General features: G+C 40.2%; 1 protein-coding gene and 1 pseudogene across 12 annotated transcripts in view; one reads left to right on the top strand and one right to left on the bottom strand.

The window, feature by feature from the left end:
• Elavl2 (ELAV like RNA binding protein 2) overlaps positions 1 to 16,110 on the top strand; it is a 149,451-nt gene that overhangs the window by 31,833 nt on the left and 101,508 nt on the right. The gene's annotated exons all lie outside the window — the stretch shown is intronic.
• LOC110323176 lies at positions 1,883 to 2,428 on the bottom strand (annotated as a pseudogene).

Genomic DNA, 16,110 nt, shown 5'->3' with positions numbered 1-16,110 from the left:
GCTGAAGGTTTTGTTTTAATACCGTGTGCAGTTTGAATTTATAAGTGGAGGTATCTATTTTTCCTAGTCCAATGTAATAGTGGTGGATTAATATATGACTTTTTTCCCTAAATTAAAGAGTTTGTTTCAAAAAAGTTAATTTATAAAATTGGAGAAAGGAAGTTTAAAAAAAGATTAGTTCCCCCCCCCCCCCAACCCTCCTGCATCCCTAGACAGGGTTGGTTTCTCTGTAGTCCTGGCAGTCTTGGAGCTTGCTCTGTAGATCATGATGGCATCAAACTCGTAGAGATCCACCTGACTCTGCTAGGATTAAAGGTGTGCACCACCACCATCCAGCCTTTTTACATTTTTAAAAATACCATTTTTTAATAGTGGTGAAGAAAGTCTGTTATTTAAAAATAGGAAATTAATATTCGTATTAACTTTTTTTTCCTCCATAATTCTGTTGCTGTGAGAATTTCATTATTTCAACAACGTTAAAGATGGTATTAGTAGAATATTACCAGTCTCTATTTTTGTAAACACCAGGAGGGTAATAAACTGTTTATTCGGAGTGCTATTTTATTCTATTTTATTTCACGTTCTTTGGCCCACGGTCAAAGTTACTTTAAAGTTTCCTTAGACACTTTCTTGACTGATTTTGCTTAGAGCAAAGGGTGCCGGCTGCTTTGTAATGTTTTGCCTTTCTGTATCTCCTTATTGTGGAGTGTATAAAATAGCATTGTGTAATATTTAGGATCTGAGTGTCTGGGAATATTTGATCAAAGCTTGTAGACCTGTTTTACTAGAGAAATGCACACACAGAGAAGATACCATAGCATTTTTACCTTCCTGACCTCTGGGGCAGATTGTTTGAAATCTGATTATTAAAAAATTTGTAAGAGGGATTATCTAAAATTTAGAAATTGGAATTGTGGTACTCTGACCAGAGCTGAAAGCCCATCTCTAGTTGAGGTATCCCCGTGGGCCTGTAACTTTAAAGTGGCTCGGAGCTTGGCTGTTTTCTTCCTGGTTTGTTTAGGGCCCATCCTATTTGTGTCCATACATATACATAGCACACATGCAAGGCCTCCTCACAGCCAGCTTTCTGCTGAGTTGCTTTGCCTCAGTAGGCTATTGCCACTTAGGTTCAAATTCTTTATTTAGCAGAGGCAGGTGGGAAATACTAGGCTTGAATGCAGACTCTAATTTAAGTGTAGTTGCTTGTCCTGGATCTTTGAAAAAACTCCTCCCCCTGTCCAAACTCACTGTTTTCATCTCAAGGATCAAGGTGAGCATGTCAGTAGTGAATTGCTCTGTGAATTGTACCAGTGGCAGTGGGCAATCACTCTAAATTAGTTTTCTATACTTTTGGCATTCATTTTGCTGTTTATAAATCCTCTTTAAGTCTCTGTTTTTGGTGCTTGGGACTGAACATGGTTTCACATATGTTCGTATTACTTGTAACACTCGCTACATCTGTAGACATATATTACACCTCTATGTTCTTTTTCCACCCTCATGGAAGAAAAGAAAAATCAAAACTCCAGTTTATTTATGCCTTGAATATTTTCAGTATGGAGGGTTTTTTTTGTTTGTTTGTTATTTTGTTTTTGTTTGTTTGTTGTTTTTTCCCAGTAGCACAGAGTTTATTAAGGAAGCCAGATAGGATGCTGGTTACACAGGCACTGCATTTTCCAGACTAGTCAACAGGTTCCTGAACACCCATGGATACTCCACAGAAGAGGTAGATAGAGCTGGACTGGAGCAGCTGAGCTGTGGTTGGTTAGACCTTCCAGAGCGTGGTGGGGTCCAACCGGGACAGTGCCTTCAGCCACCTCTCCTGACCCTAAGAGGAAAGGCTGAACACTGCCACCAGTCCTCAGGGACTGACAGGACTTTACTAGGCTAGTTTGGGGCCTCCTGTTTCAGCTGCACAGTGGATGCCTTCCTCTGGACTAAAGTGCATAGGACTGCAGCTGCGCTCCTTCTCATACCAGTGCTGTTCACTGAAGTCAGGGAAGAAGGCTGCAATCTCTAAACCATGGAGTCTGAGCCATGGGTAGCATTTCAGGTGTCAGCGAGGCCCAAACTCACACGAATTGAGTCTGGGGCTATATGGCATGCTCGAAATACTCTGGTAGGTCCCATCCGTGTCCTCCCAAAGTTGGATGGCATCTTTGTGGGCCAGGATATAGGCTCGGATTGGCCCACTTGTCATGAATTCCACCAGCCACTGATAGAAAAAACATCCTTCATGCTCTAACCTCAGGCAGTCCTCTGGCTTCCACTGCAGTTCTCTCGTTTGTACAGTGAGGAAGTTGTTGCTCAGAATCTGCTGATGAACAGCCTCCAGGATCAGTGGGTGGGCAGCTGCATCAGGCTTGATCAGGGCTAGCGTGAGCTGAAGAGCCTGGGAACTTTACAAGATGGAGGTTGTCTCAGCCATGGCTTTCCACAGAATTCAGCTGGATGAATCAGTGCATCCCAACTTGATCTAACCATCCCAAGGCCAGGCTGCTAAAGGGTCTCCTGGGAAGATAGGCGACAGTCTGTATAGTCCAACCCCAACAATGGTCAGCTGTGAATGGAAAGTCCAAGGATCTAGTAGTTGCTCAGTCCCACAAGGCTAGTAGATTCCAACAGATGTGCTAGCAAGTAAATGCAAGCAGGCAGAGAGGAGTCTTCAGTATGGAGTATAATACAAATATATTGCTGATGAGCATGGAAGAAAAGCTTAAATATGTTCTTCTTGAAAATATATTCCAGGAATATAAATTTTAAAACGTGAATTTCCCTTCTTGCAGTGAGAAATCAAATCCTTAAGCTTGAGCATTTATATTAAAGATGACCAGTGGATGTTTTCTTGGTTTGAATTTGGCTCTCTTTTTAGTAGAGGGGCCAGGATATAGTTCCTACATCACAAAGTGGAGTTTATGGGGTACATTAGCCATGATTCTCTCTCCCCACCCAAATGACAAGCCCTGGATAGATGCCCTATTATGCAAGTTACTGAAACTGCCCACTAGCCCACTTGTTCAAGGATGTTTGACGCTTTTTGTTCTTCAGGCATCATTTGGGTCTATGAAAGAACAAGAGGTATTGCTCAAAGCAAATAAGTCACAGTGTATTTGGAAATAAATTCAGTGAATTGGGTAAGGTAGGGAAAATACTCGTGGAACTGATCACGCTTTGTCTTGTTTCCTTCAAACCGTTTTTCAAAATAGAACTGTGATATTTCTATTTCACTAGCTGCTTTATTGTGGTGGCCTCTGGTGACATGGTGTGGGAGGATCCAGGACTGAACAGTTCGAGATGTGTGACGTACACAATCTATAATTGTGGTCAGCACATTTGATAATTTACACAAGATATGTCTGTGTAAGTTTATTTAGCCCTGTTCTCCCCCAGGTGCTGTTTACTGCGTGTTGCCTCTTTTTTTTTTTTTTTTTTTTGCTTAGAATCTGGGTGTTCTTTTAGGTCCATGTCTGTAAATGACTCATTGTCTGTACATCCCAAATCATCTGAACTTCCTACCATCCCTTCCATTGTAGTAAATCAACATGAAGCAGCCACACCCTTCTGTGCTCTTTGACCCTTGTGCATTAGCACTTGTCCCTTATAATTCTGAGCCTTGTTCTCATTTTCCTCTGAGCTTCTTAATCTCAGCCAGGTTGAGGTGACACTAATTATTTGATCCTTTATTGTCCTCTCCTTCCCGTACCTCATCCTCTCTGATGGACACTCTTAACATTTCACTCACTGAAGAGTATCTTTGACTAAATGAATCGTTGCTGGGAGAAAGAGAAATGCATGTGTATGGATGCTTGTTCCATACATGGCTCACAGGCAGTTATGACCTACAGCTATTTAATCTTGCCTGAGCTCTACTTTTTGTATTTTTTTTTTAATTTTTATTTTTTTATTTGAGATGGGGTTTCTATGTGATCTAGCTGTCCTGGAACTCTTGCTCTGTAGTCCGGCTGGCCTTGATCTCAGAGATTAGCGTGCCCCTGCCTCCTGAGTGCTGGGATTAAAGGTATGTGACACCACTGCCTCATTTTTTTTTTTTTCTTTTTTCATTAAATGTCTCATATATCCCAGGCTGCCTTCAGATATTTTGGGTAGCCAAGGATGACCTTGAACATCTGGTCCTCACTTCTTCACTTCCAGAATGTTGGGATTGTAGTTTATATGATACTGGAGACTCAGCTTCAGGGTGTGTGTGTGTGTGTGTGTGTGTGTGTGTGCTGGACAGACACTCTGCCTGCTGAATTGCACCCCTCACCCATGAGAACTGGGTTTATAAAAGTTCTGAGTCATCGTCTTCGCTACTGTTCGAGTTTGGAAATTTCGTATAAAGATCCATAACCATAGTAATTGCCTCATGGAAAATTGAAGGGACCCAGCCACAGAGTACACAGCTGCCCACTACATCCTGAAGATGAACCATGATTTTGTTGAGTTCGGGGACACTACCTGCCCTTTGCAGATGCTTGTGGTTGTGACAGACACTATAGCTCACAGAGCCATAGAGATTAGAAAGTTGACTCTTTGAAGATTTTTGTATTCTTTTGAATTTTTTTTTTGTGTATGCTTGAAAATAATCTTTGAATTATGTTAGATTCATTAAAAATTTAGATCTTGCCTCTTTTAGTTCACTTAGAGAAATCCAGTTTTATTCTTTTTCGATAACTTTTGGTTGAAAAGCAGTTTCTCTTTTAGAAGACGTGTGCCTCTTTCTCACCATTTCCTTCATTCCTCGAGTGCTTTTAGAACTTCGAATCCTCTTGCCTGATGCTTGCCTCTGTGTATTTTTAAAAATATTTTGGGTTCAGCAGAAGATTCCTGGTGTTGGGAAAACTAATAGGATGTTACAAGCTGTTTAAAAGGCTCCTGGCCTCCTGCTAGTCTCATTGCTGATGGTGTCAGCTTAGAAAAGACATTCTCCTCTCAGATGGCTTCAAAAAGAGCTGATTGGACAGGCTACCAGGTGTGCGGTTTATATATGTTCTCTCCCTTCCTCCCTTAGTCTTTTCAGCCTTCGGCCTTGTCTCCCCCTCTTTAGAAACAGCAGGGCACCTTTAGTGAGCTCTCTCCCTTGTGTGCAGTAGAGCAAGCTGATGCGCCAGCAGAACTAGGAAGAGGCACCACATGTCATGTTTGGACCAATGCTGTAATTTTATTTTACAATAAGGAAGGTGGATATTATTAATCCACTCCTGAGCATAATAGCACGATTTGAATAGCAGAGAGCAACTTTGGTGTGTGTTAATGTCTAGTGAGATGAATGCAGATGAATGCTAAGTAGGTAGAAAATGTCAGTGTAGAGCCTTCCCTTCGGTGACTTTAAGCACTTAGATTTCTAGTTAACTTTTTGTTCAGCCTGGCAAACAGATATGAAGACCTATTCTATCAAGCCAGCATTAATGCAGCTCCTGAGGATGAACAATGCCCACAAAGCCCTGCTCTCCTGGCAGCCACTTGAGCTAGGCCAGTTAGAACGATGAATCAGAGTATGTTCCTGTACTGAGCATCTTAGAAAAACTCTTTGGAATAATAGGAGCTTAATGCTGGCAGTTTTGAAAATTGGCACAGCCTACATGGCCCAGCTAATTTTTTGATGTTATTTTGAGTATGAACAAAAGAATATCTTTATTTTTAAAATAACTTTTGCATTAACTCTACTTATTTTTTGATTAGTACATATACACTCTTAAGCTGACTTTTGAGCAGCATTTAAGTCTTAATTAGCTATATTCCTGATGACCTGATTCTGGAGATGAAAATGTTGTTTGTGTTTGATCTTTTCTGTAGTGTATAGTTGAGATGCCTGCAGGGCGTCTTGGCCATTAGGTGCTGGTGAAGAGTTGAGAATAGGTTTAACACCCTCCCCCAAACAAAAAAACAAAAAGCACCTAGGGTGATTTTTCTCTCTAAAGAAGGTTGGGAGTGAGCCTCAGGGCAGGCAGGAAGTGACTTGGGTCCTTGTGAGTGGTGGTACTCAGTACTTTTATGCAGTGTATCTGAAACTTGTGCCTTTGTTTTTATATTGGCAGAAGCCAGGAAGGTTGTGTAATACCTTGCACCATCACATTACCAAGTCCTTAGATACGACAGTTTTGCAGAAACTCGTACAGTATTTCTTAACTGTCTGTTTAGGAGAATAGACAGAAAATGATAGGTAATATTAATCCCATAAGCATCACCTAAGGCCCCAAGAGTTTAAAAACTGAAGTTGGGAAAAGGGATTTATCTTTGTGTCCTGGGCATCCATAAGCAAGTCAGATTCTTGCACACTTCTCTGGGGACAGAAATGTGGCTTTTTCCAGTCAGTTGTTGATGTGTTTATTTACTGTTTTTGTGCCCCCTTATTCTTCCTTTTCTATGGTTTTTGTTCTTTTGATCCTCTTTTGTGGTATGTGTGACTGTTCCCTGGTTTGCCAAGTACCCAGTCATAGGTGAAAAATATTTACGCAAAATCTGCCAAGTTTTGTGGCTGCAGAGAGATGTTGAGAATGTCTTGATTCTGCTGTTGGCTCAGAACAGGTTCAAAGCTCAGCCTTTCTACAGTTTTAGTCTCAGTAGCATTATGTATATACCAGCAACTTTATTTGGTAAATAAGTTTTCTTTCCTTTTCTTATAAAATATTACTCTTTGTGTGTGTGTGTGTGTGTATCTGTATCTGTGCATATGTACACAACACAGCATCTATGGAGGTTGTACAACTTTGTATATCTGTCCTCTCCATTTTCACATGGGTTTCTAGCTTGTATTCTAATCACCATGCTTACATCATTGGGTGACTGGTTCCTTTCTCTGCTGGTTGAGTTCTCTCACTGGTCCACTGTTATTTTCCCAAAATTTTCATAAAGGTTATGTTTCTTTGGTTCTTTTTTTAGGGCTTTTAGTTTCAAGGTCAAGAGACAATAGGCCAACTGCTCATTTATTTTATGGAGGAGAGATTTGCATATCCTTGTGTCTTTCTCTCATGCTCCATCTTCTGGGAGCAACTGTCTAGGCAGCTTCTTGAAGCCTGTCATCTCTTGTCCTCCAGTCTACAAATGCCCTTTTTGTGGTAGCTACGTTTATATATGCATATTTCATTCTGAAAGGTGATTGAACAGCCTGTATGTCGATCACCTTGATGCATTGTGAAGGTTTATTTCCTCAGTTGGAGCTGGCTGTTTTTACAGTCATCTGAGTTTAGTTGACTTCTCAGAGTGTTGTGTGCATAGTAGGGGGAACCTTAACCTTCACAGAGAACACAGCGTTTAGGGTCTGAAAACAGCGAAGATACCTGGTTTGGTTTTAGTCTTTCCTGCCCACCTCTTAGAGCTCAGAGAAGACTCCATCAAGTTGTCAGTGTGCTGCAGTGTGCTGAGAGATTGGTAGCAGATGACTTGCTGTGTATGCTTGACTTGGTGTGTATCCCAGGAAGGTAGGCACCTGGCAGCAGAATACATGGTTAGTACTTAATTCAGTGACATAGTAACAAAATAAACAAAACAACAAACAAAAACGGATGATAATATTCTGCAAGCAACAATTAAAAGGTAGTAAGCCATTGAAAGTGGGGTTTTTTGACTCAGAAGATGGATGCTTTCAAGCAGTGATGAATGGTATGGTGTGGAGCCTTGTCATTTGCTCCCTTGGCAATCACCTGTGACAAGTGTGAGGCTCCAAGTAAGCAATGTAGGATCAGGGAAGGAAGGTTCTGACTGACTCCCAAATCCTGTGTGCCTTTTTGCCTGCTTGCCCCAGTGAAGTTCTCTCTCCCTCTGGCAGTCCTGCTGGCTCTGATGCCTGAGGCCAGGGGCATCCACTGGCAGCTTTAAAGTCTGGAGAATATTCACTTCTACTGTGAGCATTTGTGATAAAATGGGTCATCCAGCAGCAGTTGTGCCTTATCTTCATCCTAATTGCTGCATTCTTCAGTGGTGGGGCCAGCTGTACCAGCTTATGTTTTCTGGAATCTGCAGCACTTCAAAGGAGAATGACCACAACTTGTTCCTTAGGGCCAGGATTCTGTTAAGTCTGAGACTAGGTGACTGCTCGAAAGGATTCCTTTGCAGGCTGTTCTCTCGTCCTGGTGCCAGCTGGCAATCTTGACTTGCAGAATTACTTTTTGGAACTGTATGAAGTAAGGATATGGCTTGTTTTCTATAAGTGAGGGAATGAAGACATCATCTGCAGACTTATTTTTGGATGCTGTTAAGATCAAGAAAGAAGATTGAAATACTGTATGTTGTGTTCTCAATGACAGTGACATTTGATAACCCCTGTTCCTTGTAGTACAGATTCTTCGAGACCTGATCCTTTTACACTTGCTAATTTTGTGAAACAAATGTGTTCTAAATCTGGTGGGCTTTTAGAAATACCACTTGTTTTATTTCAAGAAAGAAAAAATCAGTTTGTATGTTCAGTAAGATACAGGATGTCCAGACAGGAACCAAGATGACCAGCCCTGGGGTAAGGGACTCCTTGGTTCTGCCCCCTCCAGGAAGGATCAAGGTCAGCTCTGCACTTCTTCAGCTTCATGGTCAGAAAGTTGGTGCCAGTGAATAGGAAAGAATGCAGACTCAACATAACCCATTTTCACACCTTGGTCTGCTTACAGTGTAAGTCCAGGCTCCCTTTGCCAACTCTTGGTTAAGGATGCAGGTAACACAGAGACAGATGATGTGGTTTTTTTCAGGACTTTTATCAAGAATGTTTCAGTTGCATTTTTATCAGAATTTGATTCACTGTGGGGGAATTTTAGGAAAAATAGTACTTGAACTGTAATTAAGCCTTAGTCTAACATCATATTAGAATCAGTGTGATTTTTACCCTCCCCACCCCCTAGAACTGGGAAGCATTAAGTTTGTGTTTAGAACCGAGAAGCAGTAGCTGCAAGCCGGTCTGCCTTTTTATTTCCACCTCAGTGTGGATTGCTTTACGTATGCAGTAGGCATGTTATCCGTGTGTGCTGTGTGAAACTAGTATACACCAAAGTAAATAAGGTCGTCCGGGTCAACAGGGTGCCTCTGGCATAAAGTTGCCCCAATAGGCAGTGTGGGAAGGCAGAGCAGAGCAGAGCCAGCAGGTGGGGTCCTGCTCAGGATACTCCACACTGCTCAGCTGTAACTCAGGGCAGTACCTGATGAAGCACATGTTCAAACAGCTGTTGAGAATTTAAAGCTGGGAAGGGTTTTACATCCAGTTTATAGGACATGGCAGCTTTATTTCTTCAGGTGTCTGAATGTATTGTTTTTAACTAGCATAGACCACCACTGATTTTTGAGAAAAAAAATTTTTTTTTTCATTCTTTTTTGTTGTTTTTTGTTTTTTGTTTTTGAGACAAGTCTCTCATGTGACCCATAGCTGTCCTGGATTTCACTTATATATATCAGGCAGGCCTTGAACTCACAGAGAACCTCCTGCCTTTGTATCTTGCCTGCTGGTGTTAAAGTTGTGTGCCACTCCATCTGGCCTTCCTCTTCCTTAAGGACTTTTAGTTAGCTAGTTTTACTTTGGTTGATATATTTTTCCAGCTTTCTGACACTTTGAAAGATTACTGTGGAGCAAACGGGAAGAAGAGAAGCAAGTCACCTGTGACCTAAGGGTCCCTCTTCCATCTAAGGGTACACTCTTAGCTGCACTTGTGGAAGAAGCAAGCCTTTAATGCAGAACCCCTTGGGCCTCTCTTTCAAGCCACAGCTGTCAGTCATGCTTTGTGTTCCTCATGCTCAGTGTTTGCTGTTGGCTTAAAGAAACAAGGCAGATTGATTGGCATTTTATTTATTATATAGCTTGTGAACATTTGAAAACAGACACTATGCTTTTTGGGCAACTAAAAAATTTACTGGTAGCTTTTAAAATTTTGTATTCTAGACAGAACTTAAAAACCACTTTTCTCTTGGACAGGCAAGATGGCTCAGTTGGTAAAGGCATTTGGGCCTGAATTTGATTGCAAGGGCCCACATGACAGGAGAGATGGTCACAAGTTGTCTTTTTACCACTGTATACATGAGTTTGCTTATGCACCCTGTCTCCATACAAAATAAATTTAAACATCTCTTTTAGGGCTCTATTTTTGTAGGTTTTAAGCTTTATGGTTTTCTTGTGGCTTTATGACTTCTAAGTTTTTTTTTTTTCTTTCTGACTGATAATTAATCAATTCTTTTGATTGTTGATCCAATTTTCTTTTGCTTTGTATTAGTTTAAAAATGATTACATTGCAGCTGAGCGTGGTGGCGCACGCCTTTAATCCCAGCACTCAGGAGGCAGAGGCAGGCGGATTTCTGAGTTCGAGGCCAGCCTGGTCTACAAAGTGAGTTCCAGGACAGGCAGAGCTATACAGAGAAACCCTGTCTTGAAAAACCAAAAAAAAAAAAAAAAAAAAAAAATTACATTGCTACTTTATACATGGTAGTTTTTTTGTTTGTTTGTCCCCTGTGCAGAGTTAATCTTTGTCGTAAGCACTGTGTGCTCTTTATGACCTTAAGTACAGAGGAGGTCGGATCTATGACATAGAACTCAGAATTTATTGCAAGGACATGCATGTAAAAGGTCTGTAATTTATTATTTATAATTATGATGTATGCAGTGAATGAAGAGTCCATGGAACTCCTAACCTGATGAGTGCTGCTCAGCGAAGGTCATTCATTTGTTGGATTTTTTTTTCTTCCCTGATAGCTCGTTTTCTGGCTGTGCACAAAGGCAGGCTTTTGTAAATTTTTTAGGTACTAGGTTATCAGGTGTGGTGGGGATTCTGTAATTTTTATTTTTCTTGGTTAACTGGTAAACTTTTGAGGCTCAGATCTATTCAGCAACACCTGGTTTGTATCCACTGTAGACCTTGAAATCTTTAACAGCTGGGAAACAATTTTCATCTTTCCTTTAAAGACAATACAATCAGGCAGCTGCTGCTCTAACTAACTATACATTGAATGCCAAGCCTAGCAGTCAGGTTTGTGTTCCTGTATCCTTTCTTCCCTTCACTTATGGTTTTGAAAAGAGGCTGACTGTATCTCATTTTGAAGTAAAATAAGTGCTTTTTTTCTTTCTTTTGAGACAGGGTCTCTCTCACGTATATCCCTGGCTGGCCTAGAACTCTCTGTGTAGACCAGGCTTGTCCCCCAATTTACAAGAAATTGGTGTGCTTCTGCTTCTAGAGTGCTGGGATCAAAAGCATCTGTCATCAAACAGTGCTTCTTAATAATTGCTTGTTCAGGGTATTGATTCCGGCAGTAACAATGTAAGTATGTCTGTTGATATTTTTGCTTAGTTTAAAAGACTTCATCAAATAAGCCAGAGTTTGATTTTGCCATTGATGGAATTATTAGTTTATGAAAAAACTTTTCACAATCTCTCTCTTCGACAGATTTTGCTTGGCAGGTCACTTTATTTCTTTAAAAAATTGTGTCCCTGTGTGTGCTGCCATAGTGTCTTAAGAGTTTAGAAGGCCTGGTTTCCTTGATGTCTTCCATCCACAGGCCATATTTCTGCCTCCTCTTTGTAAGAGTCCCCAGGGGAAATAGCTGTCAAGTCCCCAGCCCTAACACAGAAGCTATCTCTAGTTGATGACTTACAAAGGAAATATTAGTTTTCTCCAAATGAAGCATCACTAACTATACAAAAGGGCAGGTCCGTATCCAGCAGTAAACAGCCGACACTTAAGGAACTCAGTAGTTTTTGGAAGTTTCTGTCTCACAGTGCTTTGTCTGGGCTTTTCTTCCCCACTTGTATACATCTTTTGCTTATATCTTACTTTTTTTATTTTGTTTTTTATGGGTTTTTCTCTGTTTGTCAAAGTGTGTGTTTCAGTGTCTGTATGTATTTTTGCACTGTGGCTTGTCCCCCACATTTTATTTTGTTCTATTATAGGTTTTTAATTTTTTTTATTTTATTATTATATGCCTGTTTGTATGCTAATGTGGGAAAAAGAAAGGGTGTGGCTTTGGCTGGGTGGGAAACCCTAAAGATCTGGGGTGAGAAAACCATAATCATAATATATTGTATGGGGAAAATCTATTCTGAATTAAAAGTAAAACACTGTGTCCCACCCAGCATTCATTTAATGTTAAAAGGAGTTACTATATGTTTGTAATTGTCTTTAAATTCATTCTTGCAATGGAGAGACTCAGGCAGGATTGTTTGCAGGACTCTGGTAGGACCCAGTTTTTTTTCTTTCTCTTGAGCACGCATGTGTGCGTTGGATATTGAATCCAGGGCTCATACCTATTAAGGACATTCTTCACTGCTCACGTACAGTCATACATTCGCCTTAAAATGACTAGAGTGATGTTTGTTCACTCTGTGCATCTTAAAGGATTCTTGAAGATGTCTGTCTGTCTGTAAGAGCGTTTCTGAGCAGTCAGAAATGACGTGGAAGAAAGGAGAACCAGAAGGCGAATCCCCATCTGACCTCTGTTCTCCACAGAGAGGAGAAGTGAGCAGTGCAGCCAGTGTGTAGCATGCTACGTGAAAGTCGTTTCCTGCTCTGCTTATTGTAGCATCGTATTTACCTGAAATGCTTTTGGTTTCCTCAGAGAAGTTAAAATCCGTTTTGTCTTGTTTTGTTTTAAATATTAGCTGGTTGTTTCTGGAAGGAAATCAAACCTTTGGGTTCCTTTAGTTTATGCTATCTGTAATTGATGTAACATGGCTATGACATTTTTTTTTTTGGATTTTATTCCATCAGTTCCAGGCTTGTTTTCCTTAGGAGTGCAGCAAGAAGCCACTGAAGCTGTACACACTAACCGCTACTCTTCCTGGAATTTTTAGAGAAGGAAAAGAAGTTGAAGTGCTATCTGTGGCCTGAGTAGACAAGGTGGGAATTGGGGAACAGGTGAGGAAGGAGTATCTGGGGGTAACAGGCATTAGCTGCCTTGGGTGTCTGGACTGTTTTTAATGATAAACTAAATTGATTTGAATTTTTAGGACATTCCTTACATGCTAGGCAGGCCCTTCCCCTATATTAAAAGTTTTACCATTAATTCTGCTTTTGGTACTGAGGATTGAACCTATGGTTTTGCTCATGCTGGACAAATAGACAAGGGCTCCACCTTTGAACCACATCCTAAGCCCTTTGCTCTTAATGTTTCTCTTTTGAGATAAAGTTTCATCCGGTTTTCTAGGCTTGTTGCCTCTATCCCGCTGACCTTGTGTATAGAGGCTGAGTAGAGTTGCAGTCCCTGAAATAGCTAGGATTCTGGTTCTTGCGCAGTCTTGTTTCTTGGGCCTAGTATTTCTTTAATATAGTAAGTTCTGTTTAATTTATTGTGTATGGAGATTTTGCCTATATGTCTGTGAACCACATGTATACAGTGCCCATAGAGATCAGGAATGGATAGATCTGGAACTGGAGTTACAGACTATTGTGAGCTGCCATATGGATGCTGTGAATTAAGCCCAGGTCCTCTGAAAGCACAGCCAGAGCTCTTAGTAGCTGAGTCTCTTCCAGCTCCAGTTTCTGTTTCTTAAAGTAAGTAATTAATAAATTAATAAATGTTATAAAGTTGCATAAAGGTAAATATGTCATGTAATTTTTTAAAATGGCATATTCAACCTTGTTATTCTGTTTATTATAAAGCCAGCTTTACAATACATATAATTGATTAATTACAGTTAATAAAGCCCTTGATATTTAAACTACTGATCATTTCTATATTTTAAAGGAACATCATTTATTACCATGTGATAATAATTAAATGCTAGTTTCTGTATAGGTTAATATTTTAAAGTGACTTTTGTGTTAGCAGCACTGTTCATCTTATCCATCCGTGGGAATAATTAAAGCCTTACTCTCTCCATTTGTAATCTCCTAGCTAGACGTGAGTTTTATCAATTTACCTGAGCCACACAGGAAAAGAACTTGTGTAATGGATAAGTAATTTGAAACTTTGCCTTTGACATGAATTGATGACGGTTTATACAGCTTCAAACCATGCTGTATTAAAAAAATATGGACTGCTTCAGGGTTGGACTGTGTTTGCCAGGAATGTGGAGCAGGCTCCAGGGGTGACCTCTGGCTAATCATTTAGTAGCCCTGTGACTTCTAGGCCGATCATTCCTGTGAGTTCCTTTGCTGCTGGAAGAAGGGCGGCTTTCTGAACAGCACTGAGTCTGTGGAAGTAGACGGGAGCAGAGGTCTGAGGGGGTCGCCAGGTTCCCTCGTGCTGTACATCTTGGTACACACATGTGTGCACACACAGTCCACATAGCAGCCACATATGTTGTAGGACTACCCTGTTGTAGAACAGTGTGTTCTAAAGCACCTCATTTTAAAGCTGTAATATGTTACATGGGCAGCCCTTTCTCTGATGCCTCCGGTGTGTTGGCAGTTTATCAGCAGCAGGGTTGTGATCCTGTCACTTCTTGTTAATGAAGGCTTTTATTTAGCTTAGCAAATCATATCTCCTGTTAACATCCACGCTTGCAAACTGTAAACTTGAAAGAGATGTTTGTGACTTTCTATTAATTAGTAGCCACCAGGGTGTTTTGGCCCTTGCTTGTAGCAATTTAGCTATATTTCTTCTGTTCATATGTGGTTAGTCTTAAACCAGAAGTCCCTGAATGCCAATAAATCTTTATTTTTAAATTTTTTTAAAAAGCTTTCCAATTAGGTGGTTGTCTCCTTTCTCAGTTTTACTTCCATTTTATTCTTCTAAGTGGAAATGTTATCATTTTAACGGAGCCTCGACTTGACTCACAGTGCAGCAGCTCAACTTTCTGAGCGTTTGTTTATTCCTCGCCCGGGCATTCCAAAAGTACTCATTCTGTCATGATAGTTAAAGGACATTACATCAGCAAGTTCAAGGACATGGGAGCACATCACAGCTAGAAGGACCCATCCCTGCAGTGTACAGCAGCTTTCACATCCACAGTCAATGCTGAGTATCTCATGTTGCCTAGTGTCTTAGGAGTAATGATGGAGACTTCAGATACGTAGCTATTTATGGACTTTTCTTTCAGTCCTCCAGAGCTTCCTTCCCTCGGTATTCCTGCATGACGACTTCCCTCAAAACGTGGGCTGATGCTCCAGAGGGATTGTTTATTGATAAATTTTAAGCCTTTTTAGTAGCAGTGACTATAATTTAAAAGCAGATTATGGTGGCACATGCCTTTAGTCCTACCATTCCAAGGCTGAGACTTACCTGAGTTGTCATGTCTGGAAAGTGAGTCCCTGTCAAAATAGATAGATAGATAGATAGATAGATAGATAGATAGATAGATAGATAGATAGATAGATAGATGGTACTGTTACTGAAACAATGATAGCTCCAATGTATATTTTCATTCTCTTGTATAAGATGTTTTTATTAAGAGAGTTGTGAGATAGAAAAACATAGTGACTATGAGCTGAGTTGTTAATTAGGGTTTATCCTTGTTGTATAGTCCTCTAGAAAGAAGTGGCTCTCTGAGAGGTAATGTAGAAAACAGAAGGTGCAGCCTTGAGAAAGATCAACATCTCTGTGTGCAAATATTTGTTTTTTCCTCACTCATATACACAGACTTAAAATATAAACAATTTTTTTTAGGAATTAAGCATTTAAGCATGTCATATGTGCCTCATACTTAATCTTATGCTCCTATAACAAAACAAAACTCCATTTACATATAGCCTTCCGGAGTATGTAAAGCATACCATATATGCGTATACTTGCTTTGAAATGCTCAAATCATTCATAAAACCTATTTTCTCAGATATAGGTTAGAAGAGTTCTAAATTCAGCTCTTTCATATAATTTTGTAATTGGGATTTTTATATTAAGTATATATTCCTTAACGTGTAAAATAAAATCATTAATTACTTAAAGAGTAACTTTTCTTGTAATTTTAAGGGCATTTCGGGGGTTTGTTGGTTTTTTTCCTTGAGTAGTGCTTGAATGCCTTTGGTGAGCCTGGGGTTGGTCCAGGTTTAGAAGTGTAGAAGAAGCAGGATGTGGATGCTGCTGAGTGTTGAGTTTAGGCCACAGGGAATGATGGAAATGACTATGGTAGGGGCTTTAAGGATAGCTGCTGAACTAATAGGGAAAGAATCTTAAGACTAGGTGGATGGGAGGTACTTCTAGAAGGCTTTATGTAAATGGAGTTTGTTTTATTGTAGGAGCAGGGCAAATAAAATATACTTTTTTTTTTTT

This window comes from Mus pahari, chromosome 6 (assembly GCF_900095145.1).
Source record: "Mus pahari chromosome 6, PAHARI_EIJ_v1.1, whole genome shotgun sequence".
NCBI lineage: Eukaryota > Metazoa > Chordata > Mammalia > Rodentia > Muridae > Mus > Mus pahari.
This window is presented reverse-complemented; position numbering and strand designations above follow the sequence as displayed.